Source organism: Danaus plexippus, chromosome 6 (assembly GCF_018135715.1).
Source record: "Danaus plexippus chromosome 6, MEX_DaPlex, whole genome shotgun sequence".
Classification (NCBI taxonomy): domain Eukaryota; kingdom Metazoa; phylum Arthropoda; class Insecta; order Lepidoptera; family Nymphalidae; genus Danaus; species Danaus plexippus.
In genome coordinates, this window is record NC_083540.1 from 2,409,684 (window position 1) to 2,436,427 (window position 26,744).

At 29.9% G+C, this 26,744-nt stretch overlaps 2 long non-coding RNA genes and 4 other non-coding genes across 6 annotated transcripts; 5 read left to right on the forward strand and 1 right to left on the reverse strand.

The window, feature by feature from the left end:
- Positions 1-657: 657 nt before the first annotated feature.
- On the reverse strand, positions 658-820 carry LOC116779287 (U1 spliceosomal RNA). Its single transcript, XR_004354188.2, has one exon. It is a non-coding gene; the product is annotated as a U1 spliceosomal RNA (small nuclear RNA).
- Positions 821-850: 30 nt separating this feature from the next.
- LOC133320858 (uncharacterized) lies at positions 851-2,166 on the forward strand. The gene is made up of 2 exons (XR_009753970.1): positions 851-1,569; positions 1,904-2,166. It is a non-coding gene; the product is annotated as an uncharacterized LOC133320858 (long non-coding RNA).
- A 926-nt stretch (positions 2,167-3,092) lies between these two features.
- Positions 3,093-4,690, forward strand: LOC133320859 (uncharacterized). Its single transcript, XR_009753971.1, has 2 exons — positions 3,093-3,422; positions 4,453-4,690. It is a non-coding gene; the product is annotated as an uncharacterized LOC133320859 (long non-coding RNA).
- A 10,901-nt stretch (positions 4,691-15,591) lies between these two features.
- On the forward strand, positions 15,592-15,664 carry Trnav-aac (transfer RNA valine (anticodon AAC)). The gene has a single exon. It is a non-coding gene; the product is annotated as a tRNA-Val (tRNA).
- Positions 15,665-16,285: 621 nt separating this feature from the next.
- Trnav-aac (transfer RNA valine (anticodon AAC)) lies at positions 16,286-16,358 on the forward strand. The gene has a single exon. It is a non-coding gene; the product is annotated as a tRNA-Val (tRNA).
- A 3,362-nt stretch (positions 16,359-19,720) lies between these two features.
- Trnav-aac (transfer RNA valine (anticodon AAC)) lies at positions 19,721-19,793 on the forward strand. The gene has a single exon. It is a non-coding gene; the product is annotated as a tRNA-Val (tRNA).
- Positions 19,794-26,744: the final 6,951 nt, after the last annotated feature.

Sequence of the window (26,744 nt, forward strand, 5' to 3'; positions counted from 1 at the left end):
TGATTATTGAAATATTCCTATTTTTATTTATTTTGTTAATGTTGATTTTACTCCTTATTTATATTTTAACTAATGGAAATATGTCATCAGAGTTTATAAATTGCTTGTACGTACTTGAATATAAATAAGTAAAATAAAGGCAAAACAACAAGCTAGACGAAATGGTCGTTGTCAAACACATATTGGGATGGCTAATTATCCTTGTCATTACTTTGTGACAGCCAAAACACATACGAGCGAAACAACTCATTAACCTCTGCATATTTGGCACGTTAGCAATCGTGGACTGTTGGCAGCAACAAAGTCATTGGCGATTTGGCAGACTTGTCGGCACATTACTGAAATGCTGATACGATACTAGAGCTTCGTAGCGTAAAAATCCTCGGCAGGCTACTAAAATGATGCAGCTTATTTTTAATGAGCATTACGATGAATTATTATGCCTGATCACAGGCCGTTTAGAACAAAATATCTAAATATTTTTTTTAATACAATTCAAAGGTAGAGGAATATGTTTCAACTGTAGTTCTTAATAATTATACAATATATGGAAAACATTTTAAAATTGACATGTTTATTGTACATTAATGAATATTTGGAGTGCTTGAGATTACAGCAAATTGATCTCCGGTTAAACGTGCTGACTTATACATTTCAGAGGGGACGGCGCGTACGCAGTCCCCACTACCAAAAATTACGCGTCCGAGTTATCCACATAAGGGATAATCACAGAGGTCAACCCCACCGCAGTGCAATGGAAGGGCCTCGCTCTGGGGGAACCGCCTTCATGATCACGGTATCCCCTACGCCAGGTAAGTATGAATTTACTTACTCACATCCACCACGTCATTCTGAGACCAGAAATCTTACTAGCGTGATGTAAAGATACGTGCGTTTTTGCTAGCGCCACCTATTGAGCGTAAAGCTATCTATTTACTATATTTTTTTATTTTTTTTGTCAGGTTAAGAAGAAAATATTAAAAAAACATATGTGTTGTGAGAAATATTAAGTTTTATTATTCATTTTATGCCAGTAAGGTAAAACAGATAATGTATTTACTTGCTTGTAATTATAATGTGATTTGAAGCCTGAAGTCTTGAAGAGTCTTTACTATTGAAATTCTAGATATAAACTTCCACTATGAAAGTTTTGATTGTTATTGAAATTGGTTTGACTTCGTTTCATGTCAATTGACTTTGGAATACGCATTGCAGCTGCAGTGACATTAATTGCAGTATTCGTTATAAGGAATATGTCTTGTGGCTCCTATCATAGGCCCTAATGTTAAAAGAGCATTTTATTTCTTCTATAATGTTATTTATGAATAGACAGTAGTTTTTAATTGTTTGATGTTTATATACAAGAACTGATATTTTGTTTAATAACATAATATATTGTTATATAATTTGAATAGCTAAATTATTTTGAGTTTGAACGTTAACAAGTAATAACTGCTGGTATACGCATTGCAGCGATATTGGTTCAATTTTCCATAGTGTCTAAAGGGAATCTTGTGAGCGGGATTATGGGATGAGATAATTGAATTCAAGAGAATCAGTGCAGAGACGGTAATGGCTTTGAGAATTAGTATATTCCGTGTTAAGTAAAACTTTCAAACACATATAGTTAGTGTGTAAAATTTAATTTCCTTTGCAATATACAGTTTTGCATGTATTTTTTTTTAATAGGGACATCAATTATACATTATATAGTAATGCGATATTGTTGATCGATTCAATTATAATCATTTGTAAATATGTCATACATATTTCGATAAAAATAATTCAAGTAGAAGCTACTCAATAATTACTCGTAAATAACTTGCTCGAAAATCGAACATTTTATCAAATTAACGTTTACATATAGTAATATAATTGAAAGAAATTTATTTTCGTCTTTTAGACTTGTTTACAAATACGCCTTAACAAAATAGTACGCAGTACGTCATAAGGTAATCAAATAAGACGAAATTCTCTCCGATTCTTCTCAAATAATCACCATGGCGACGCTGGAACCATCTTTCATCACTTCATTTACTTCTTCGCATATAGACGATAAAGGATCAAGATGAAAGCGTTTTTATACAATATTTAAGACGAACTATTACGTATTTAAAGTTTTATTTGACATAGATACAATAAATATAAATTTAATTTTAAAAATTACTATGTTTTTCTTTTATTATTTTTCTTTCACATAAATGCAAAATTCAATGTGGCATTTCTAAATCTTTAAAAGCGAATGAAGATTATTAAGCTGTCCACTTGATTATTTCTTACGTTTCCGAATCGCTGTATACTTTAATTTGGGCCGCACTCTCGGATTCCGTGAAAAATCTCAGCAATAAATCTTTATCGCCGTGTTGTTTGGTTCGCATTATTTGTGCTGTTCCACAATTTTCCTTTGATGACTTCATTTTTTTCTCTTATATGGAGGCACAGCAATTTTTATAACAAATTTTAATTAAGTGGAAAACGTTTCGGATTATCGAGATGGGGCAGCAAAACATTCTGACCGAGTACTTTGTTTGCGACAGAGAACATTATCATTCGGTTATCATATTTTTTAAACAATTTAACATTTTTAACGATATCAATACAATCATTTGCATATATTATATTGTTGTTCGAATTAATCTTTATCCGTTCATATAGCTGAAATTTCAATTAAAGATTATCTGGTGATCTACTTTAAATTTAATATTTATATAAGAAATTGAAACAAATAATGAAAATAAGTCCCCCTTTTATTTTTGTTTTAGGTCTACTGTAATTAATAATCAAAATGGTAATTGTGGTGCCATCGAGCAATATTTAATTATCTGTGGATCATATGTGGATTATATGTGGATCTATTGGATAACATTTTTCCATTGGCAATGTTAAGTTCATGCTCCAGTAAAGTGGATCTTTCTGTTAAATAGATATTAAACCTTCTATAGTTGCCTAGTAATTTAATAACTTTACTACTAAAAGAAAACGACCAAAGCTTTATTTGTTTTTCTGTAAGAACTCCTCGATTGCTTTGTTATGTCCGTTTTTTTAAATTCCACAATATATAATATTATTATTGTATGTATGTAGTATGCTTCAAATAAATAGTTCGCTATTCTTAATTAGAAAAACCAACGCTGCAGCAGTTTGCAAAAATGTCATTCGCGAGGCGAGAGACGAATGTTAATTGTATTTAAACTATTTTAAAAGTTGTTCTTTAAATCTTATTATAATTCTTGACGGAGTAGAATTAAATATTTTTCAAAAATATTTGTGACAGTTTGAACTGTAGGAAATTTTATATTACTGCAATTCTTGTAAGAATGTTCTAGAACTCCTAAAATCCGTTTAAATTGAATGGGTAACAAGTTGAAGGTGCAGAGTTGTAATGAACGGCATTCCCCACATTCCTGGATAAGACATAGCAGGTAGGACTTTATTGGATTTCGCTTTTCTTATTTTGCCAAGATTTTATTGAGTTCGGACCGAATTACTCCCTTTACTTGATCCTTTGATATTTGGTTTCCTAAGTGTATTATTATTGCCTGTTATTCCTACTGTCTGATATTACTTTTATTATACTGGTGAAAAAATATTGTTAACATTTTTTCATTTTATTGAAAATCCCATACTCCTTAAGATTTCGCTCGCAAATATAGTTAACTGAAATATATATTATAGCACGTACGCTTTTGCATACTTAAACATGTATGCATTTGCATTTTTTCACTTCTTACATAAGTAAATAAAAAGAATTTAAAGGAATCTGCTGGCACTCCTTTTTTATTTCCATGTCAACTTTCAATACATCTTATGTTTATTATTAATAAATTTAAACAACAACAATTTATTTCATAAAAATTATTGTGTCCCTTTGAAATTTGTAGCTATACTTTTTTCTTTTATTTAACACGATTATTTTTATTTTTTGTTTTCTCAAGTTACAACAAAGAAATTAAACTATTTGTCGCAAACAAAAAGGTCAAATATGTTATGTTTTTCCTTACATAATTTCACGTACATTTCTTTACTGCTTTTATATAAATTTATTTATTTGCTTATAAGTAAGTTAAATTAATTTTAGTTTATTTCCATGACGGTGAATTTTTTTTATCAAGTCATCTTATTTTCTCCACGTTACCTTGTAATATGATTCATAATTTATTGCACATACAAATAATATTTCTAGAATAAATGTGGTCTTAAAACAGAAACAGCTTAAATTTTAACCAAAATTCAACCGGTTGCAAGTAGATGAAAGAAATGCACTTCTAGATCTCTAGGGACGTATACATCGTAAAGGGTTTATCTTTAAATGAAAATATAAATTTATATTAAAAAAAATAATTAAATAACTTATAAATAGAAATGTGTTTCATTTAATGTTTAATTGTACAACAAATATATATTCTGACTGAAACATTAATAAAAAAAAAGTTTATATAATATATTTTCCAGGTAGTAATAGTATTTAGGCAAAATAAACAGAGCTGATGTTGACAGTGGCACTGCAGCACCCCTCCCCCCTTTTAAAGAAAGAATTAAAAAAGAAGAAGGCCTATACGAGGGGTTCCTATAGTATAGATTTCAAGGAAAGACTAACATTAGAATTAACTTCACTAACCTAGATTTAAGTAATTAATTTAAAAAAGTTTTGTAATGTTATAGGAAATAAAAGGCTTCATTATTATTATTATTATAGTCTTTAGAATAAGGTATATAACCTTTTCTAACGCAATATTTCTTACTAATATTTAGATAAACGAGTCTATTTCCCTGGTATGCTCGTCAGTTTGATGTGTAGTGTAAACAATAAGTATAAGATATCTATAAGAAAAATGTAATGCCTATTATATTTTTCAACATAAGTATTAACTTATTAAGATACCTACAGGTGATAGTTCTTACTTGATTGAATATTAAAACACTCTTACAAGCTTGTACATAAATAATGTATGTAGATCTTTTATTCTTTCAGATGCGATTACCTTTCTTCACATTTCCCAAATCTAAGATAAAAAAGAATTTTCTTCTAAATTCATTGTTACAGTAAAAACGGTTACAGTTCTAAGTCCATAAAAACCAACACTCAGTACCTAATGTATTCAAATTGCGGTTGGCATTCCTTTTATCCCTTTATATTCCATAATCTTCTCGTTACCAAAGGATAATTTGGAAAAGACTGTAACAAATTTTATTGTCTTATGTGAATTGTATTTTACTTTGCTTTATAACTTTAATTTTATTATATGTCTAGTAATTCTTGTTGTATCTTTTTAACTTAATGACGCTTTGATTACGTTTTTTAATAACTTTTTAATAGTTTTCGAATCAGTTAAGCTTTGGATAAAAAAATACGACTAATAGTAATAAGAATGACATACAATCTGTTATTTTTTAAAATTACTATTTAGGATGTTATTCAGGGTTCAAATGAATGTACCTAAATATTCAAGAAATAGTAAAACAACAAACCAGACAGAGGAACATGCAACACGATGTAATAATCGATTTTTGGGTATAGAAAGGCTTCGGTATAGCAACACGATTTAACTTTGGCATTGGAACAATCATGACGCTCCCCCATCGTGCTATTGACGACGTACAATGCACTTCAAATTTGCATCAGGATACTGTTCATATACCTGCTAGAACACTGGTTATTGTAGTCACATAGAGTATTTTACGATACAGATAACATTCCAATAACAACAACCACCATTATTTAAAACTTTATTTCAACATTTAATGGAGAAATTTATATGAATATATTTTCCCATTATACACTGAATTTAAAGAATATAAACAGTCCCTATCAAATGTTTATTTTCTTGGAATTGCGTAAGGAGCATAACAGGCTTTCAAGACAGGATAGTATGCTAATTGCACTATTAACATATTCGCCCTACGCCGAACCACAGCGAAACGACATAGCGACACAACGACTTAACGACAATCACGGCTCGCGACACCCAATACCGGCTGGCGGGTGGATTAATTGAATAAATTTGCATTTCATCCGACATTTCCATTTGTTTCATATTATATGTACACTTATTATATACATATATATAAGTATCTGTATTGAATTGCAACCTTAAATCGTTAATCATGTATATATCGTGAAGCAAATAAATAGATTCTGTCATTAAAATACTCTTTGCAATTTCGCTTACACTACACGCTAAAAAAGATCTTCTTCAGTTTTGAAGAATAATTTTATTTCATTAGTGCTAATAATTGTTTCATTGTTAGCAATAGAACGTGTGACCGAGGAGACTGGAACGATTATAAGCCTTAAAGTTTCATGATATGAACGTGATAATGAATTAATTAGTTGAGGCTTTGTTGTGCTGGTGTGTATTATAATAACTTCTAAAAGTTCTAGAAATGGAAATACATTATTATAAGACCCCTTTTATTTTATATTCTAATGATCTTGCTGAATAAACCTACTCTTTCTTTTAAGAGCAGTACACACTATCTAAAATTGCTCCTCCATGATAATATAAGGCGAGAATGCATTCTAGAAAATCAAAACACACACGACCGCAAAGCGGATATTCAATACCAATCCAATCTCTTCCGCAAAGCAGTATGTTGATATATAATACAGTTTAAAATGCTTTTCCTTTTGTCTTTATTTAAAATTATTTTTTGGGCTTATCTGAAAGTTTTGATAACTGTTCGATTATTGTTTCCAAATTACTCGACTTGAAGAACAATCCTCAATCAAAAAATAAGGGCTGACTTTTGTAACACAATGTCAGAAAACCTATATTCTACATTATTGATATCGTTCTTTTATTTGTGCCAGGTTAGAAGGTTTAACCTTAAAAAGCAAAATAGTATTAACATATTCTTTTCAATTTATTTAACGTTCCATTTACAGAAAAAAATAAAATAAAATGTGTACTATTACCAAATAGCTAATTACGTCTTTATTATAATCAAATGGCAATAATAGATTGTCTCCCCCAATTCAATTAGTATCCCAAATCCACCTTTGCTCTTGGAAAAAATCCAGCAAGTCTTGAGCGATTTGGGGCAATCCACATAATGAAATCCGCCGACTAATAGAGGGCAAAAGAAACGGGGGGTAATGATATTCCAATAAATCGAACCCAATAAAATGATAAAGTGAAGCTTGGAGACGAAGCATAATTTAAACATTTTCATTCCCAACAAATTTAATTTTTAAAATAAATGTATAAATGTAAATGAATTTTTTAATTCCAGTAACCAAATTAATCTTCAATAGCCAATTTTGTCATCAATCAATGAAAATACACAAAGGTCACTGTGGTGAAGTTTATTAATGATCTCTGATCATAATTTATATACAAACACTGTGCAAAAATATCAATTTAAATAATTAATCCAGTGCTTTGGTGAGTCTCGTAAGCGGATTACTTTGAAGCAAATTGAATGCTGATCAGCTGAAAACTTACACAGGATTTAATAAAGTATGACGTCAGCGCCATTTTATATGATCTGTATTAGCTTCGCCAATTTTCTATTTCCCTACGAAGATATCAAAACTTGCTGTTAAAAACATTTTTAGTAAAACCTACCAAAAAGTAAAGAGTTTAATTAGTTTTCACAATTATTTCCCTCAACCCCAATGATAAGCCGATTACATTTTTGGGTCAAACTACAGTAAATTTTTTACACGTGCTGGTAAAGTTGCCTTATATTACATGTGTTAAGTAATGTTTGTAAATATTGTTCCAGCTGTATTTTTTTGTATAAGAATTGTAGCAAATTTAGTGTTTAATTAGATTATAAATAACACAACACACTAAATCTTTGCACTGTTTCAAACATTTCTTACAGCTATCACCACAAACTGGTCTTGTTTTAGCAAACACTTTTGTCTCTTTAAGTGTTAAGGCTCAATTTCGCTTGCACTCTCCGCGCAGACATAAGCCGATTACCACTGGGCCTTCCAATTTGGCAAGCAAATCTCTTCGCACCTCCCTACAATGCCTTTGTGCAGGTGAAATTACACTACGGATTGACAGCGGATAGGGCTTACCGTTTTTGGCAAATGAAAGAACTTGTATGTCTTGGTTGCGTTTTAGTAAGTTATAAGGGGAAAGACGTAAGACTTTTACTTTTCTTTTACAGAGCATTAGAATATAATATTTGTAACTACCTGCTATAAATAATATATAACTGTTTTTAAGCTAAAAAACTATGAGTGAAATGAATCTTTTGGTATCTTTTAAAGCTATTTAGGTTATAGCTTCATTTACAAACTTCATATGATAGACTTAGACCATTTTGGTATATTCTAGTAATGAATAGGTCCTCTTAAATAAATCACGAACTAATAATTTTTCTAACAAAACTATAAATTCGTCTGTTTCGTTCAATAAAATCTAAAGCCCGATAGAGTTTAACTTTCAATTGACTTTAGCTATAATGGCAGTAGCCTGAGTGAAATGAAATTAACTTTTAAATTAACCTAAATCCAGTTTTCCATTAGAGGTTCGATACGAATTTAAGTCACTGAGGGTCACCAGCCATTATGTCAATTCTTCCATTTAAAAAAGAGTAAATGAGTTTTCCTTTAATTATTACTTGGAGATTAAAGAGTATCAGAGTTTGTAGTCGTTCAGGTATTTTAAAGTTTGTCAGATTGAAAAATAATAACTCATCATTATATTATTTCATTTGAGCTTTAAATTAAAACCTACTGTTCTTTAATATGTTAAAAGTTTTAAACAAATTACAAAAAACCTCTTTCAACCATTCATTTCACAGTTCTCGCAAGCTTTAGTTTTGATGTAGCGTATTTATATCAATAAAAACCAAATTGATATTTATGTTTTTACTTTATATAAATATAAAAGGATTTATTGCCGTAGCATATAACATTAATTTATATTTGCCGATTAAAGTTATATCCAACATTTCAACTACTTCCAACTGATCGAACAGGTCTTAACCTAAAGAGGGTTACGGATTCTGGCTTATTACTCAACAACCAAGAGCATTTCGAGGAGCGCCCAAACTTCAACAACCCTTCATAACCAGTCGACATAAGAGCCGTCTGTTCAAATTAACTTCTCTCTGCTACAATTACAGTCGTCCACTTAATTATTGATGATACAAGGTATTCTCTCAAGAGATCCAAAGTTTGAGGACGCGTTCAAATATATATCATACGATTTCATATACAAATACCTGAAAATTGTTGGCCTTTTAAAGAGATAAAAGTACGAGTAGCTGAGCACAAAGACCCATTGATATACATAAGTAAGCAAGTTCTAAATGCGCTTGAGAATTTTTAGTAACTTAGATGAGAAATTAAACTATATTTTCTTTTAAATTGAGCGAAAATAAATAATCGATTGATTATTAATTCAAAATATCAATTAACATTTACTAAGTAATTAAATCCAGACATGTTCATGACGAGTTTGCGTATTACATTTTACATACCTGAATTACATCGATTTATGGCACTATGGTACGAGCCAATAAATTAAGAGGCAAACACTGTAGGCCTTGTAAATTAGAGCCATAATGAACCATTAGACTGAAATTAGCGAAACGTGGCTTTGAAATTATACGTTAAGCTGTTAATACCTTGATGATAAATTAAAAGTGTTTTTCAACATAAAGCGGTGTATTAATTTGCTTGCACAAAATGAATATTTTCGGATGTACTACGCTTTTTATTGTTTTAAACTACATACTTCCGATCTTAAGTTTTCCGTTACTTCGGTTTCGGTGACTTTGCAGCAACCGTCATCACTGGCACACGAGATGAAAGTCATATAAAAATAAAATAAAAACCGCGTAAAACATCCGAAACTATTAGTTTAATTTAAATGAATACTCGCGAAAGACTAAGATGTCATTATATTAATATGTGTTTTTTTTTACCATAGGAATATATTCGGTAACTCTTGAATATGAGTGTAGTGTTTTAGAAACTGAAATGTTGGTCTTGAAATAGAAGGTAGCCCCCAAAATATTATCAAAATGTTTTTTATACCAATTTATTCAGTCCTATGTTTTTAAAGGGCTTTATAAATAACATATTTTGTCGCATTTACTGTCTTAAAAGATGACAAGAAAATATTGAATTCTAGTAAAGCATAATTATAGTTTGTATCCAAGGCAATCATGACAGGACATCACTCACTGAAGGCACCATTTAAATCGGTAATAAACCAAGAGCTAGCTTCTATTAAGGCTTGCCTTTGAAACCTCTATGCAGTTTTAAACACCAGATGTTATTTTCTCAGACATTACACAAAGCTTGTCAACTTCAATATATTCTTTAATATTGAGCATTAGTTTTTTGGTGTTACGGAGTTTTTGAGTAATGAACATAATATTCTTAGTATTTCTTTTAGCTAAAAAATGAATTTGGTGTAAATTCCAAAACTATAAATTTAATAGTTGCAGTGATAGCACTACAACTACAATTATAAGGTTTAGATTCAGTCCACTTTCAAAAACAGAGAACAATCCATAATCCGAGGAATTAAGATTATCACTAGATGACTGCCAGTTATCAGCCCCGTCCGTTCCTTTTCAAAGGTCCTGAAAAGCCCTCTCTGTTCCTTTTCGAGAGTTCATGGATAGAGCTTTATGATCCGGCATTGAGTCTTGCTGAAAAACTGTTCCTGATTTTTGGGCATGGTGATGTAAGGGATTTAACTCCCTTCTCAAGAATTATATCTTGATAAAGTTGTGGCGATGTTTTTAGTTATTGAAGTTTCCTCGAACTCTAACTTTGGGCGGTTCATTAAATCCAAGGCTAAAACATCTGTAAAGAAAGTCGGTGTCTTTATTAAAATTTAGTAGTACTTCACCCCAGGTTACCTTCTGTGATCCGGAAAAGCACAGGTTTGATCGTATCTGCAAAACTGCTGTCCCATTTAGGTAGGAGTAAGTGAAGTGACTTATAGAAAATTGCAATTCTAACCACGATTTGCTTGAAATCTAATCAGCCTTAAGCACAGGAGTAAAGTAGCAAGTCTCTAAGTATTTTATATCATATGTTTCTAAGTATTTTTGTAGAGTATCGGCAGGCATTACTATACTTTACTATATAATACACGATTTAATTCATTTACTTCCCTTTTACTATAGTATGCACAGGCCCATGATAGGACTCCATATTTTAATATCGGGATGAAGGGATAATTTTTTCAGATCATAGAATGTCAAAGTAGCATTCTGCATTACAGACATCACAACACGAGCATATGTATTTTTTTATTTGGGTAAGAAAAGAGAACTATGCATAGAATGAAAATAAAATAAAGCCTATGTATTTTTAAAGGTTGATCTACGAATTTAAAGCCTGTAAAAGTTATAATGATCATTTTGTTTATAATAATTTCGTATGTTTGAATGTTATAAGCCATTTATTTCAATACTCGGGGAACAAAATCAGAGGCTCCAATTTGCCTCTAAAAGCTCATTAAGGCTTTGCATAGTTTGTCATACCAAACATCTGCTGACATCGTCTAGTTTGGTCAGCGGACAACTTAATTCAATGTGTAGAACGGTATGCTAATGTAAATAAGTAATTACTACTTGCTAATAAATATCGAGAAAATTCTTTAAAGGCTACAAATTTTATTTCTCTCTCTAGCTACATAAAAGAATAAATACTCACAGTTGTTTTTTTTGCAAAAAACTTGATTCAAAATATGTATATTTAAATATACTTAGCCTTTTTTTCGTCTACTTCGGACGTCTTATTAAAAACAATGTAAATCGTTTTAAAAACAATTTGGTTTTTGAAAACAAAAAATTATCGATTTTTTAATTTATTTCAAAACTTCAAGATAAACTATATTTATAATTGATAGTACACATAGTAAAAATATTTTTCAATTAATTATTAAAACTTACGATTTGGAGTTTATTTAAATGAAACTAATATTTTATACGTGTAGTATATCCGAAAAATATTAGTTTCATTTAAATGAATAAAACTCGCGAAAGTCTTAGATCTCATGATATGGAGTTTAATTGAAAAAAAATTGTTATTGAATTCTATTTATTCAATTTATTCGTTTACATAAATAATTGTAGATTCCTATATTTTCCATAATGATGTTCACAACAAAAAAAAAATATGATGTTGTTTTGAGATTAGGTCGTCGCATTGCTTGGAACCATTGATTACGACGTTTAACATCTTGAGGAACATTGAAAAATATTTCTTTGGGGTTTGTTTTTGTAGTAATCGTAACGAGATATTATCAGTTAAACGTCAAAACACTGTATCAGCTGTGTGCTACAATCAGGAGAAATTAACATTGTGACGTCACACGCACTCGGGTTAGCTCGGGAAGTGTCGGCGTGTTTTCGGTACTGAATACAAAAATTTATTTTTAAGTATATATAACATTTTAATTATACCGGAAAAAAAAATGAAAAAAAGTAGTTTTGTTTTAAAACTTATATATGATCTTTCCATTCATCACAAAAAAAAATAATTTCCAACCCAATTATAAATACCATTAGAAATCAACGTAAAAAAAATTGCACTTAAAAACTCGAAGGAGTAACTAAAATTACTGTAGTTAAAATAATGGTCAATTTAAATGATATTAATTTCTAAATGTGATCTTAAAATATACAGTCAACTGCATTTTACGTATTCATAACGGTCGGTTAGTGCAATAGGTTTATTTTAGTTTAGGGTTAGTTTCCCGTTGTTGTCTCATACAACAAGCTGCTACGACCAGAGCAAACTTCATTAAAACGACCCTGTCACTTGTGATGACGGAGTCCATGATAGTATACTGTAATTTAAGCTATGACTAATATTATATACGCTTTTATCACAGTAGATTAATTATTTCTAGGGTAGTTTCAGCGAAACAGTTTTTTTCAGACTAAATTTCAACAGCGAATTCAATTCTAGCATCACTTTTTATCAAAATGAATGAATAAAAATAAATATTTCAACAATTTTATGATCTATAATAGAACATCTACCTCTCTATGTGGAGGCCGTTTTTTGCGCTTACAATTAAATTAACACAAAAACAAAGGCAATAACTCTGTCACAGTAGTAAAAGATCATTTATATAGCAAAAATTGTAACGAACAGAAGGCAGACATTATGATGTGTTGGATCGATTTTATTAGTAAGAATTTATTAACGAACTTTTACCAGATGTAACAAATTAAAACATAAACAAAACCTCACAAAAGGCAAAATTTTAAAATTCACAAGCCATACGACTCATTATTCCGGTATTTATTATTTACAACTCTTGGATGCAGTTCAAATCCTTACAAAGCACTGCATAAAACTGCGATACACTGATCCGGCTGTAGAAAATACGCGGCATTTTACGATTATTGCTTCCTTTATGCTTTCTGCAACACTAGTGTGTACCGACTTCTATACTATAAGACACCAGTATAATAGTGTGCAAGGGGCTTTATTGTTTATTATTCTTTCAAAGGGGCAAATAGAATCGCTTGATACCAATAAAAGTGGCTCCGAGGCAAATGGTGGCACTTTGTCATTCTTTGAGTTCTCCAGCACGTTAAGTGTTCCTTTACACGCGTTTATTGTTCCCATAAAATGTTCGGATTTGTGTGAACAATTTTAACTGGTTTTTCCTCTTTTATATGTCATCTATAACCGTATAATCGGAGGTGTTATATTTAAAACAATTCACAATTTTTATTTTATGTTTTATAGAACTCTATATAACTATATAAAACTACAGATACATTTTAAAAAATCTGATGAAAAAATTTGTTCAATAACAAAGGCGACAAAAATTTAATCTTTACAAAGGCAATCTTCATAATTTGCGGACACAGTATGGTAATGTTTCGTTTTACTTTATTTTATAGGTCCCAACGAGCGCTCAGTTCCATTGTTTATGGTTTCAAGTAGAGGTCAGGGTCTATTAAGTTTACGTCAGGATTTTACAACAAAAATGAAAATTGGAGAGTAATTATTCTTTTGTTGGCAAAATCTTTTATTTATATTAGAATAAGTGTAAATTGATACAATGTACAATATAAAACTATTAATAGATACTTATTACAATAGGTCCAGCAAGAGGACAGATATTACATAAAAATGTATTTGTTAAATAATAAATGTGTAGTAAGTAGGTCAGCAAGGATCAAATTTGTAGGGATATTTATAGAGAAAACTAAATTAATAGAAAAACCCGACTCCACATACGTAAGGCCTCCTAATAAGCCTTAGTAGGCCTTCATAAATTTTCACAGGGCGATAAATAATGAAAATTGCCAACCCTTGTCTTGCTATATCAAATTGCTGCACAAACATGTCAGTATTAAGTCAGGCTGAATTTCAGAAAATTGTTTGTAAAATTATTGTATAATAGTACAGCATCGAGCTTAATACGTGATATTATCGGAAATAGAAAATTGTCATAATAACAGCTTCAATATTTATGCGATACGTAAGGAAACTGAAATATTTAACATTGTATTTAACTTGGATGTCCTAGATTATTTTAATGACGCTCTTTTAGGTGAATAACCAATAGACAAACATGTATCATTTTTAAATAAAATCTAAGGCGACTTCAGAGGAAAGAGTTTTTAATAGAGCAGGATAATTTTCATTCATATATATCAAACACAAAAAAAATGCAAATGAAATCGAATGCCAACAAAGTCTTGTACGTAAAATTGACCAAGTGATGTTTTTTATTTGTCATATTTACTTATAGTATCTTAAAATTTAAACGAGGTCAAGTGCACTTATTTGAATCATTTATTATCACTATATTTTTCTTCCACGATATGTTTATTATACAAAATATTATCACGTATTAAAAATAAAGTATAGATAAGCTTCTGATATGTAACAAAAGGCATTAATCATTCCAATCTTCTGCCAGCCCGCCTTAAGATCAACGCTTTGTTACAATCCTGAAGTATTTAACGTCATTAATCTTCAAACTTTTTACATCTTTATGAAGGTTTACGAAATAAATTGTTGACGAGATCAGCCTTTTTTATAATATAATTATTTAAACGCTACCACATTAAGAATAAGGTATTTTTTTTTCCAAAATATTTACGTAGCTTTCATTGTTAAAATATACGCAGAATTTTTCCGTCATTATGTTGATATCTCATGTTAAAAAATATAATAAAAATTGGTTATAGTCGTATAATATAAACAAAGTTTAAAGATAACACGTAAAGATATTAAATGAAACTAATATATTTCGGATTTACTACGCGGATTTTATTATTTTAAAACTACATAATCCCGACGTTTCGGTTACTTTTCAGCAACCGTGATCACTGGCATTCAAAACGTCGGGATTGTGTAGTTTTTAAATAATAAAATCCGCGTAGTATATCCGAAATATATTAGTTTCATTTAAATAAATAAAACTCGCGAAAGTCTTAGATCTCATTACGTAAAGATATTACTTTGGATTACAACAACACAAAAAAATATAACTCATTTGCTAACGCTAGATACTTAGCTCTTCAAAATATGGTTTTATTATAGTATTATAATGATTACATTATTTAGTGACACTTATTAAATAGAAGATAAGCCCATAAAATATTTATTTATTTATACTCTAAGTGTAAGTTTCCGTGGTGTAGCGGTTATCACATCTGCCTAACACGCAGAAGGTCCCCGGTTCGATCCCGGGCGGAAACAATTTTGTTGTCAGTAGTATTAAAAAACTAGCTAACACCTGCAACTTCTTGGTATTTGTCTATTATTTAAGCAAAATATTTTTACATGCAAGAAAACTTAACGCAGAACACGTTCTGATTACAAACATATTTGTTTCTTAAAACCTTTAATTCTTGTATTAAATAAAGATATTGTAATAATATTTATTAAAAAATTATGGGGTGTCTTAGAAACAAAACTAATTAAATTTATTGAATTGATTAAGATAGAATTCTTTGATATTTTTTTATAAAGAGAAAATATTTATATATTTTAATAAAATCAAATCTGCTGGATGATCCGTCTGTGTTTGATTTCAAGTTGAAATCAGTAACAACTGTTAAGTGAACAATTCTGTATTATAAGAATAATTATAACCTCTCATTCAGATTACTTTTAGACTACAGTATATAATATAGTAGATTATTTAACGACTTGTTTTAAAACAAACTTGAAGTACTGCATAATTGTTTTTTATCATTCACCAAGCTTTGATCATTTCTAATTCAAATTACCATCTAATTCAAGGATATAAATTATTACTTTCTCTTTTATCTGTTGTGTTATTCGTCAATTATATACTTATTTATATAAGGCTTTCAAGTTTCCGTGGTGTAGCGGTTATCACATCTGCCTAACACGCAGAAGGTCCCCGGTTCGATCCCGGGCGGAAACATATTTTTTGCATTGTCTCAACATCTTCTGTGTGTGATTACACTAATAAAGTAACATTTATATTTTAGGGTTATAAATAGAAACTAAGATATCCTAGCAGCAGCAGGAGCAATCATTAAAGCGTTAGCTGCTTGTATCAACAAATTTAATCCTTTTAGAACGATTGGGCCTGGTTAATAAACTGCAAATGATTTTGAATTTCAAAATTATTTTATTTGCTTGAACAACAAATTCCTGCTATTACCACAGACGATAATTTCAGCATCAATTGAACGTAATTGTTATCACGTGGATATATTGAAATCATCTTATTTGAAACTAAATGGAAATTGCAGGCTTGATTTGATTTTATGATTACTGTCTATTCAAGTATTATGTCTTAGCAAGATTAAAATATTATGAGTAACGAAAATCTGATTTGTATCACGAGGAAAATTAATTATTAACGATAGAAGTATATACGACGGTTATAAAACACAAGAATGCATGAGTAGGTATACTTTTTCGATTATAGGCTTTAATTTTTATCGTATATTTCAATACAAACTAGTGAATTGTGATAACAACGATTCTTGTACTAGTATAGTGTAAGTCAAGGAACCGTCGTTTTTTGAAAAAACTTTATAACAAAATTCTATATAAAAAAAGGAATCTACTAAAAAAAATAGGAGTTCAGCCAGCCTATAGACAAACAAAGTCACTCACTAGCTAACAGAAGTATTTGTTCACTCTTGGAAATCGATAAACTAGTCACACAATCAATCAAGTCAGCGTATCTCTTACTATTGCTAAACTCAGTCCGCGTCCAGCCGCTACTTAAGTCTCCTTTCCATAGTTAAGTCATCCATTGCACATAATTCTTTCAAAATTCTAAATCACAATATTTTAAGATAATTTAATGACATCAGCAGTAAGATATTTCAACAACATAAATTTTAATTTCCGTGAAACATGTCTGTTTTGTCAATTACAAATTTTATTTTTAACTAACTAAATTTTAACATAAAAATCTGAAGTCCACACCAAACGTTCCGTTTTTTCCGGTTATATATGAAATCAAATAAATACAAATTACTTTGACTATTGTAATATTATATTTTAATTGATATAACTTTCACAAAAGTATTATAATCACACCCCTCAAGGTACCACACCTGCTTATCATAGAATAGGTCATCTGTACGATCCCGTGTGAATAAAAATCCAGTCTTACTCTCTTCTATAAGTAATGATTGATATAGAACAACTTAATTATGCCTTCCTACTTAAACACAAAATTAAACTTTTATTTACATACATAAGCAACCAAACATTGCAGTTGTGAAATTCTGTTCTGATGCAAAAACAATAGAAAACCTTAATTTTAAAGAAATTAAGGAACTATGATGCGAATAATATCCGTTCTTTTAGCAGCCAAAATATTAGATTATGGTGTTAAAAAAAAAAACTAATTACACCGCCTGAGTTGTAAGTATGAAAAATAATGGAAAATTTTCTTAAATTTGTGAAATATATTGTTACGTATTTGCTTCGGTTAGAGGACAAATTATACAATGTAGATACATATCTATTGAGATTAGCGAAAATCAGGAGTGAACAATTAAGCCTCCAGTTAAAATTTACACTTAATAAGCTGTGATACAAAAATTGTAGGTTCAATATTTTCTAATTAAGATATGAATAATAAGTAACTGTACAATATAAATGTGAATTTCTGCTTAAAAAAAATGCAAACTTTCACGACACATATAAAGAAACACTGAAATAAGTACAGTAGAAGATAAAATGAACATTTTTCAAATAAAAAAAGATTGAATTTTAATGACTTAAGAACGGATACGTTTAATAAAGGAAGGTGTTAATTTTATGGATTGAACTGAAATTTTTTAATCAAATTATAACAATAATTATATAATTACTAAATCCGTATCCAGACGCCCTGTGTCGTCTGAGGCTTCGTAACGTTCAGCGAACGAGGACCCGTTAACATTATATGGCTATAACAATCTAAAGAAATGACATATAAATTGTACGAATGTTTCGAATTAAAAAGATATCCAAATTTGGTGAAACATCAACAATAACTAAAAGCTACAAATAATTCATCAACTTATTAGGATTGTAACTTATTGTGTTACAATACTTATTCTTTTCTATAGTGTTCTTTGCTATTAATTCTATTCATTGATCATAGTAAATAAAAAAAAATAAAAAAAAAATTATAAAACTAATATGTACATCATCGATTTTTCCCAGTACTTTTAAAATTCGGTCTAAATTTTATATGTTAGGTACTTATTTTTTCTTTATAATAAATAAAATAATTATAATATCGACAGTAAAAAAAAAGTACGGTTGAGTTCCAGATTAAGAAAGGTCATATCACGTTGTCAATATAAATCCGAATCAATATAAAAATAGTCATATTTGTAAAAGGGAACTATACAAATGTCGTGTCATTTGTATTTACTTATACAAGAATAATTATTAATGTTATTTGTTATAAAAAAATAATAGTACAAACATTGAAGCCATGAAACGCTTTTTTTGATTGAGGTTTAAAAATCTTGTAGGTTAATTCGATTGAATTCCATTATTTCCACAAAATGATGAATGATGTTTCTTCATTATGTTTTACAGTCAAGTAGCTTTGCTGGCCCCACCCATGTTCCACTGAGCTATATTTAGTTTATAATATTATTTCCTTACAAAACACATCATTCTGATAAAATTCAAACCAAGCCTTGCTTTTATTTTACCGTACAAAAATATTATTTTAATGGTTATGACTGCCAAATCAACTTCTATTAAAACTCTAACGTTTGCAAAATGTTACTCAACAGTTTTAACAAGGCTCACAGATATCATTTTGCTCTAAAACTTCTAAATATTTTCGAGAGCACACTTTTCTTATCGTCATTTTACACGTTACTTCGGATCTGCGATTCAACAAAATGAAGGTTGAATTTTGAAAAGAAATAAAATTAATAAAAGTGCATATTATAAAAAATTACACATAATCTGATTTTAACTCTTCAACATTTCTGCTCAATTACTTCAACTTAATCAGTAACATTTTCTATTCGAGTCTTTTAACTAATTTAAGAAATAAATTATTATATGTTAGAGTTCTTTTTTTAAATATTTAAATGTCAGTCGATACTATAAAAACATTACAATTCATATCTTGCGATTTTCTTTAAATGTGTATATTGTCGATAATTTAAGTTTTAAAAATTAATAACATAGATACAGAACATATCATATCTTTAAAATATTTTCAAACTAATATCTTAATAATAAAATCGATCTTTCACTTTAGCTAAATTAAAAACCAACAACTTATACATTGACCACGTACATGTTTCCGTGGTGTAGCGGTTATCACATCTGCCTAACACGCAGAAGGTCCCCGGTTCGATCCCGGGCGGAAACATATTTTTTTTTAAGAGGGGCACTTCATTTCAAGCATCCTTAAGGGGCGCTTTATATTAAGCATCCTATCAGCCTCTCTGCGTTGTTTCTCTGTAATGTATATCATACAATAGTGAGAAATGAAATATAATACTTATTTTTATAACTAAAATAATTGGGAAACAAGAACATAATACACAAGCCACCTTTAAATCGTGAATTGCTGGTTACCATGGCAACGTTTGATGACGTCGTTACAACTTATCGAGCGATATCAATTTATGACAGCCTTTTGATGCGGCAAAGACAAGTTCGTAATTAATTTTAATTAATACTAGATTTCAGATTCCTCCATGTTAGCTAGTAACAAGTTTATATTCAATTAAATCACCGGTCTAACATAGTTTCCAGTTATAAACTGACTAATAACGATAGTAAGTAAGTAGAATTGTCAATTTATGCATCCCTAATGATAATATGTTCGCTTATATGAAATTAAAATAAACATTCTAAATATCGCATCAGACTTTCGAAGCTTTTATAAAAATAGGCGCCTGTCATACGCAGGGAATCGGTTCTTTTTTTCTTATTTTTCGAAAACAGAATTTAAAAAAAACACATTGCTGCTTTTTATACAAAGAATTTCGTTTGTTCTCTATTTCATTTCAAAATATTAATTTTATCCCGTAATGTCTAAATAACATGTGCTAAGTATGAAACGTTAAAAAATGCATTTCATGGTATTCAATGAATTCGCATAAAGAACTAAGTTATATGCTTTCTAAGGAATACTTTTTTAAACAAAAAAAAATACACTTCAGCCGTAGACGAAAATATGAATAGAAAAGCCATTACACGAATCATTCTTTCTCATAAAACAACTAACATTACACGACTTCAAATAATAATTTCAATGTTATCCTATTTTGACATTGAGCTTTAAAACATTCACATAAAGTCACTTTTTGAATATAATAGATTAAGTAAATAGGGGTGCCACACGGGATAATGATGTAGACGCAACATTGAGTGTTTTGGTTAACTGTCAGCTAGGATGTTATAAAACAGACAACCCTATTTGTTTACATATACGGTGTTGTTTTAAGTATGAAGTATGAAATTGTAACATGCTTAAAATACTTTCAAACTGAAATCAAAACTTAGCTTCTTTGCTGGATGTTACGAAACGTCCAGTAATTTTTTTTGAAAACAATGATTATAATTACATTAATTATATATTCCCTTATAAAAATCAATCGATTCATACATATACATATATACAACTCAGACTTGATTTACGTATAGTATCTATCATACATAATCCTTTCCTTTGACTCAAAAAAAATCTCTATTGACACTTACACATTCACTTCTATTTCATTTTAGTGACGGTAGCAACATGCTCTATAGTATAGACGAGTATGTAGTCACTCTTAATTCAGACTGATGCAACCAGTTTAGAAGAAATGTAATTATCCTATGAGCTTAAACCTTTAATAACGACTGTCCTCAAAAGTTAAGTTCATAACATATATTTGTTGGAACTACTTCGATTCGATGAAATTGCTTTCTTTTCAGCACATCATTGTTGTGTTTATAAATAACTGGAAAATTTCTAAATAAAACCGTGACTTTCAGATGTTACTTCGCGATTTTCATTTTTTAAATCTTTTTTCTAACGATTCGTCTATTTTGGAGTAGCAGAGTTAAGTGGCAGACTAGACGATAGGAAAAGAAAAAATATTGTAAACCAATAAAAAGTAAAAAATCATAACTTTGTTGCTATCTCATGTTTCATTGATTTTTTTCGAAAATAATTGTATGAATTAACTAAACTAACACAAACCGTATATAATTCATTTCGATGTATATCAAAGGAATTCCATGGAAGCAATATAAACCAGAACAAATAAAACTCAATATCTTACTGTTTCTGACAATACCATTCATACACTACAAGAGTGCATTCAGTGGATCTTTTGAAAGAATTTATAAGTTTTCATGTTTGATTTTCTTTTATTGAACTCTATTACTTTTGATGTTACGACAAACTCACTGTGGTTATTTTAAAATCAATTTCTATTCTATATCAATAACAAAAAATAATAATAGTCATCAATTAAATTCCTCTATGTATTAAAATTTTAGTCAACCAGTAGAAAACCAGATTTGTGACAATATTCAAGTGTTTCCTCACAAAAAAAGGAGTACCTTATTTGCGGATATCTACATTCTATCACTTCATTATTGAAACAGACTAGTCCTGAAGGCATCCCAATCAATCGGGGCATTCGACCAAACAGTTGGTACATATTGGCGACCAATACAGTTTGATCTCTCAGCTTCACACGGCTCCTTTGAATGTATCTTCAATGGTTCAACGGAGGGTGTTGGGGGAGGTCAATGTGTTGTGGCGGTCAATCAGAATGTAATTGGTTCAAGGAACAAGATACCCGTGAAATGACTGGCCTCTGACAAGGGTCTATATGCTCCGAGGCGTTCTATTTAGTCCAACACCCCTGTTTCAGGATACTTTTAACGAATGCATTTACTCAAATTTTGCATCTACTACAATTTTCCTCATTTCTTCTGGTGTCCAACTTAATGTAGATTAATAAAAATTAAATCATTATTTTATATAAAAAAATCTGTGTAAAATAAATTTGTATAATAATATTTTGGATATATATTTGAAATAAAATTGGACACTTCTATGTTTTTAAAACTCTGCATTTAAAAATAATGTATCAAAAGAACTTCAAACTTCGTATAAGAATCTTGTTAAATACAATCTCCAGCTAGTTGTTGCTTTAACTGCGAGTGATTGACTTTAATAGTATAATATCTCTCTAAATTACTCTGGAAAGTTTATTATATTTTAGCAATCCAAAGAAACATTAAACAATATTGAATACCGATTTCGCTTATATTTTTGCTAGCCAACACAAATATAGCCTATAGTTCAAACAATTATTTTATGACTTCATTAAGAAGTTAAAAAATACTACCAAAATTTTTACATACTATAGTAATACAGTTTCGACTGTGTAAATGGTATGATAGTCATAAAATTGGTAAAAGACCCCATTCCCCAGTCGTGAAAACTAACATTAATATTCAATAGTGGAAGCTTGCATATTAGCTACATCCCATGAACACGGATACACACTGCGACGCATCATAGGTTTTATGTGTATATAATTAAGATTGAATTTTGAATAAACTTTTAATTTAAATGGAAAATGTATCAGTTCACCGCTGTCTACGTTCGAGTATGACCACAGATATTCGTTCCTATTAAAATATACGTACAAACAAGCTTATTAAATTCACGTGCGCTCTCCGGGAGATGTAATTTGTATTTATGGACACTTTGATGTTGCTTGGTGTCATATATAAATTTAATTGGTTAATATTTCGTAATATCTTATTACAGCGAGGTGTACAAGCTAGCTGTAATTAAAAAGGTGACTTGGGACGCTTATTATATCAAAGATATACAAATTGCAGTCAGAACTTTCGTCAAGTCGAGACAATAGTTATGGAGTTTCGTGAAAATTAGTACATTCTCAGGGTCTTCAAATTACTTATAGTTATTATTCCTATACAATGCTTTTGACATTGTAACTTGATTTGTAAAGACAGGTTTTAGTTGTGTTATATTTTAAGTTATAAAGCCTGGTTGGAATTACATTTTTCTAAATAAAAATTGCGCAAATATGAGTAAAATATGTAGATCAATAAAACTAAAACGACGTTGTCTTTCTTCAAGCATAAATTACACCTTAAGCATTTCTTTGAACTTTGACCCTTCATTGTTTATCAACAATGAACATTTATTCCTTTGTCCAACACTTTTAAAGGGTTCAGAAGAGGTGATTTATGAGTTATTTTTTTATAAAACATTTCTTCATATTCGCTTTTATTAACCTTCAGAATTTTAGAATAAAGCTTTACCGAAGTCATGAAATAAATGATCGCAAAATGTTACTTTTTTATATTCAGTAACCTAAAATAGAGTGCATTTACATTACGTTGTTATAGAATATGTGATTAGGACACAAATAATTTAGAATAAACTTCACGGATATTTTTTGTAATTTGTAATTTCTGTGTGTGTTATACTGATTTAAATTCTGAATATATTTGGAAAGGAAATTTGTGCGACGGCGTACAGACCGGACATATTTTTATATTCACAAATTTTAAAGCTCGTTGTGATAATAAAGCTCACGGTTCCTTGGGAAACCAACATCCCCAAAGACCATGCCATCAGGGACAACAAGTATTACGAGCCCACTAATGAACTAACTAAGAAAAGGTTCGTCGTAAATTTGTACGCTGTAGTAGTAGGAGCGAGAGGTAACAGCCAAATCTTAGAGAGATGATCAGCCTGCTAAAAGACTTGGTCGTGCGTCGAAGGCAGGCCTAGTAGATTCATTTCAAATTTGGTTAAGTAGAGAGAAGAACTTGCACAGTGGAGGTGTCCGTTTAACGTGCGGTAGATAGGGGCCCCTTAAGCCTATACCTGGGTCGGAAGTCCCAGGCACTGTTGAGGCTCGTCTCCCTGCAACTCGACGGACTCGGCACCCGCACGGTGAATCCATGGAACACTGAGATGTTTCGTCTCATTAATAAAACAGAAATTCTAGCGATTTATAATTGTGAAAACTCATTGTAACTTAAATGTTTTTGAAAAAACATTAACATTAACATTAATGGCACTTGGTAATGGTATTAATGGTAATTGGACTCTACGTTTCATGTTTTTCCAAAAACAATTTTATTTTATATTATAAACGACTTTTCTTGCTTTCCGATGACAAATACATTGCTTGGTATTAAAAACGAACGATAAGAAGCAGCTCACCAATATTACAGATACTATTCGTATTAAGGCAGATATAATGACGTATCTAAAAAAATATAATATCCAAAATAATATTTAATACTATAAATGTGGTATTAAGTAGCCATTAAATTAATTACCATGAACTGAGTACCTATGTTTCATCAATTCAGAGTTGGCTAATGAAGTTATTCCCCCGGCCTGTCTGTTTAGGAAACAATTACGTATTATTATAGACCCTTGGTAAGGGCCACCCTTGTAACAGGCTAATGTGTGTGTATTGTATAGAATTCTATCTACGAATACCACATATATTCTTATAATTAAAAATGTATTTGAAATAAATTACTAAGAAACTATAATATAAAATTAGATTATTAAAACCTTTTAATGCGAATATTAATTAATATCCAAATTTAAAGATATATCGTTTAACATCAGATTATTTTCGTAATCAAAGTGAGTTTGAAACAATAACAAACTATGATGCCTGATTATTATTAATAATACACGAAACTGAACGTAATATACATGTATTAATTAAGTATTGTTTACAGTTTCACAAAGTTTGTAATGTAATTGTAATTTATACTGAACTTTATCAATTTGGCGAGATACGTGTCAAAGCGAGCGTCTTAATAACTGATGCTTATTAGAATATCAACAAACAGCGACGAGTAATAATTGCTTTTCTTTTGACGGATCACTTGTCAAGGAAGTTTGCTTGACAGAAAATGAAGGATGCGATGTGAGAGCATAATTAGGATATATATTTTTTTGTAGTTTTAACGGAAACGCGTTTCATGATTGAAATTGGCGAAAACAATAACGATGTATACATAGCGTGCTCGCTAAATCAATAATAATAGAAACAATATAAGAATTTAAACGTCTTAACTTCTAAATAATTGCAGTATTAAAAATTAACGAGGGGCGTTTTTAAGTGACATTTGAAATTATTGACACAAAGTGTTACCAATTGTAGGCAAATATAACTGTAGAATTAATACTCTAAGCCGTTTGAACACTTTCAGGAAAAATTAAAAACAAACTTAAATTTATATTGACATAATTTTTAACGTAAAATTGTAAAATATTGTCTGTGTTTACACATAGTTAAAATTTTAAATCCCAGTTTGAATTATAAATTACAATAGTTCATGCAAATAAAAAGCAAATTTCATATTGTTACCAAATTTAAGTGAAATTTCACATACGATACTAAAAAAATATAGAAACCAAACCTCTCAAACGAAACCTCTATTCTATGGATATATTTGTATTTTTGACAAGATTTAAAACTAGGTGGCGCTTTCTCATCACCATGCCACGTTAGGGTAAGGAGAAATAAAGCCTTAGTTGGTAAGCTCATAATCTCAGTAAAAGTTTATACATTATTTCCTTGAATACCTCCAAATCATAAAGTGGGACCACACGTCGACACAGATAAACAGTTCTAATCCTTTGCTGTACACATTAGAAATCAGACAGGACATTTGATTTTTTTTATAGTATATAATAGAAATTAATCTTTTGCCAGTCTATTAATTTAATTATATTTTAAATGTTTCTTAATAACTAAAGCTATATTTGTTTTAATAACCGGTGGCAACTCATTTTTACATTGAAGCATCTTATAGTATTTAATTATTATTTATATAAATAAGTTGCTTGGCTGTTGAAATTATTGCTTAATTTTTACCTGTACAAATTAGTTTAATTTATTTTGACACTTCAGAGTATATCGAGGTTTAAACCTACTTTTTTTGAATCCTCCTATCATTTATACTATTGTGCACTCTTATATTACATGCATGCAAGTATAGAGGAACCTATTGCGAGATTATTAGTCAATCTTTTTCTTATACAAGCTTATATTTCAACTGGTTTCTTTTTCAATATGGCCGTTCAAACATAAAGTAATAGAAAATATCTTGCCTGGAGGTTAAACAAACTCCGGATACAGGCTTAGCAAGCATCTCCGCTTCGTATTATGTGTTCCCTGTTTAATCAAAATTTTAATGAATTTTTTTTTAAGTTTTCCATGAAATAATTTAAAATTTATATTTAATAAATATTAAAAAGTATATATTTTGAATTTCATAACTATTAAGGAATGTAAAT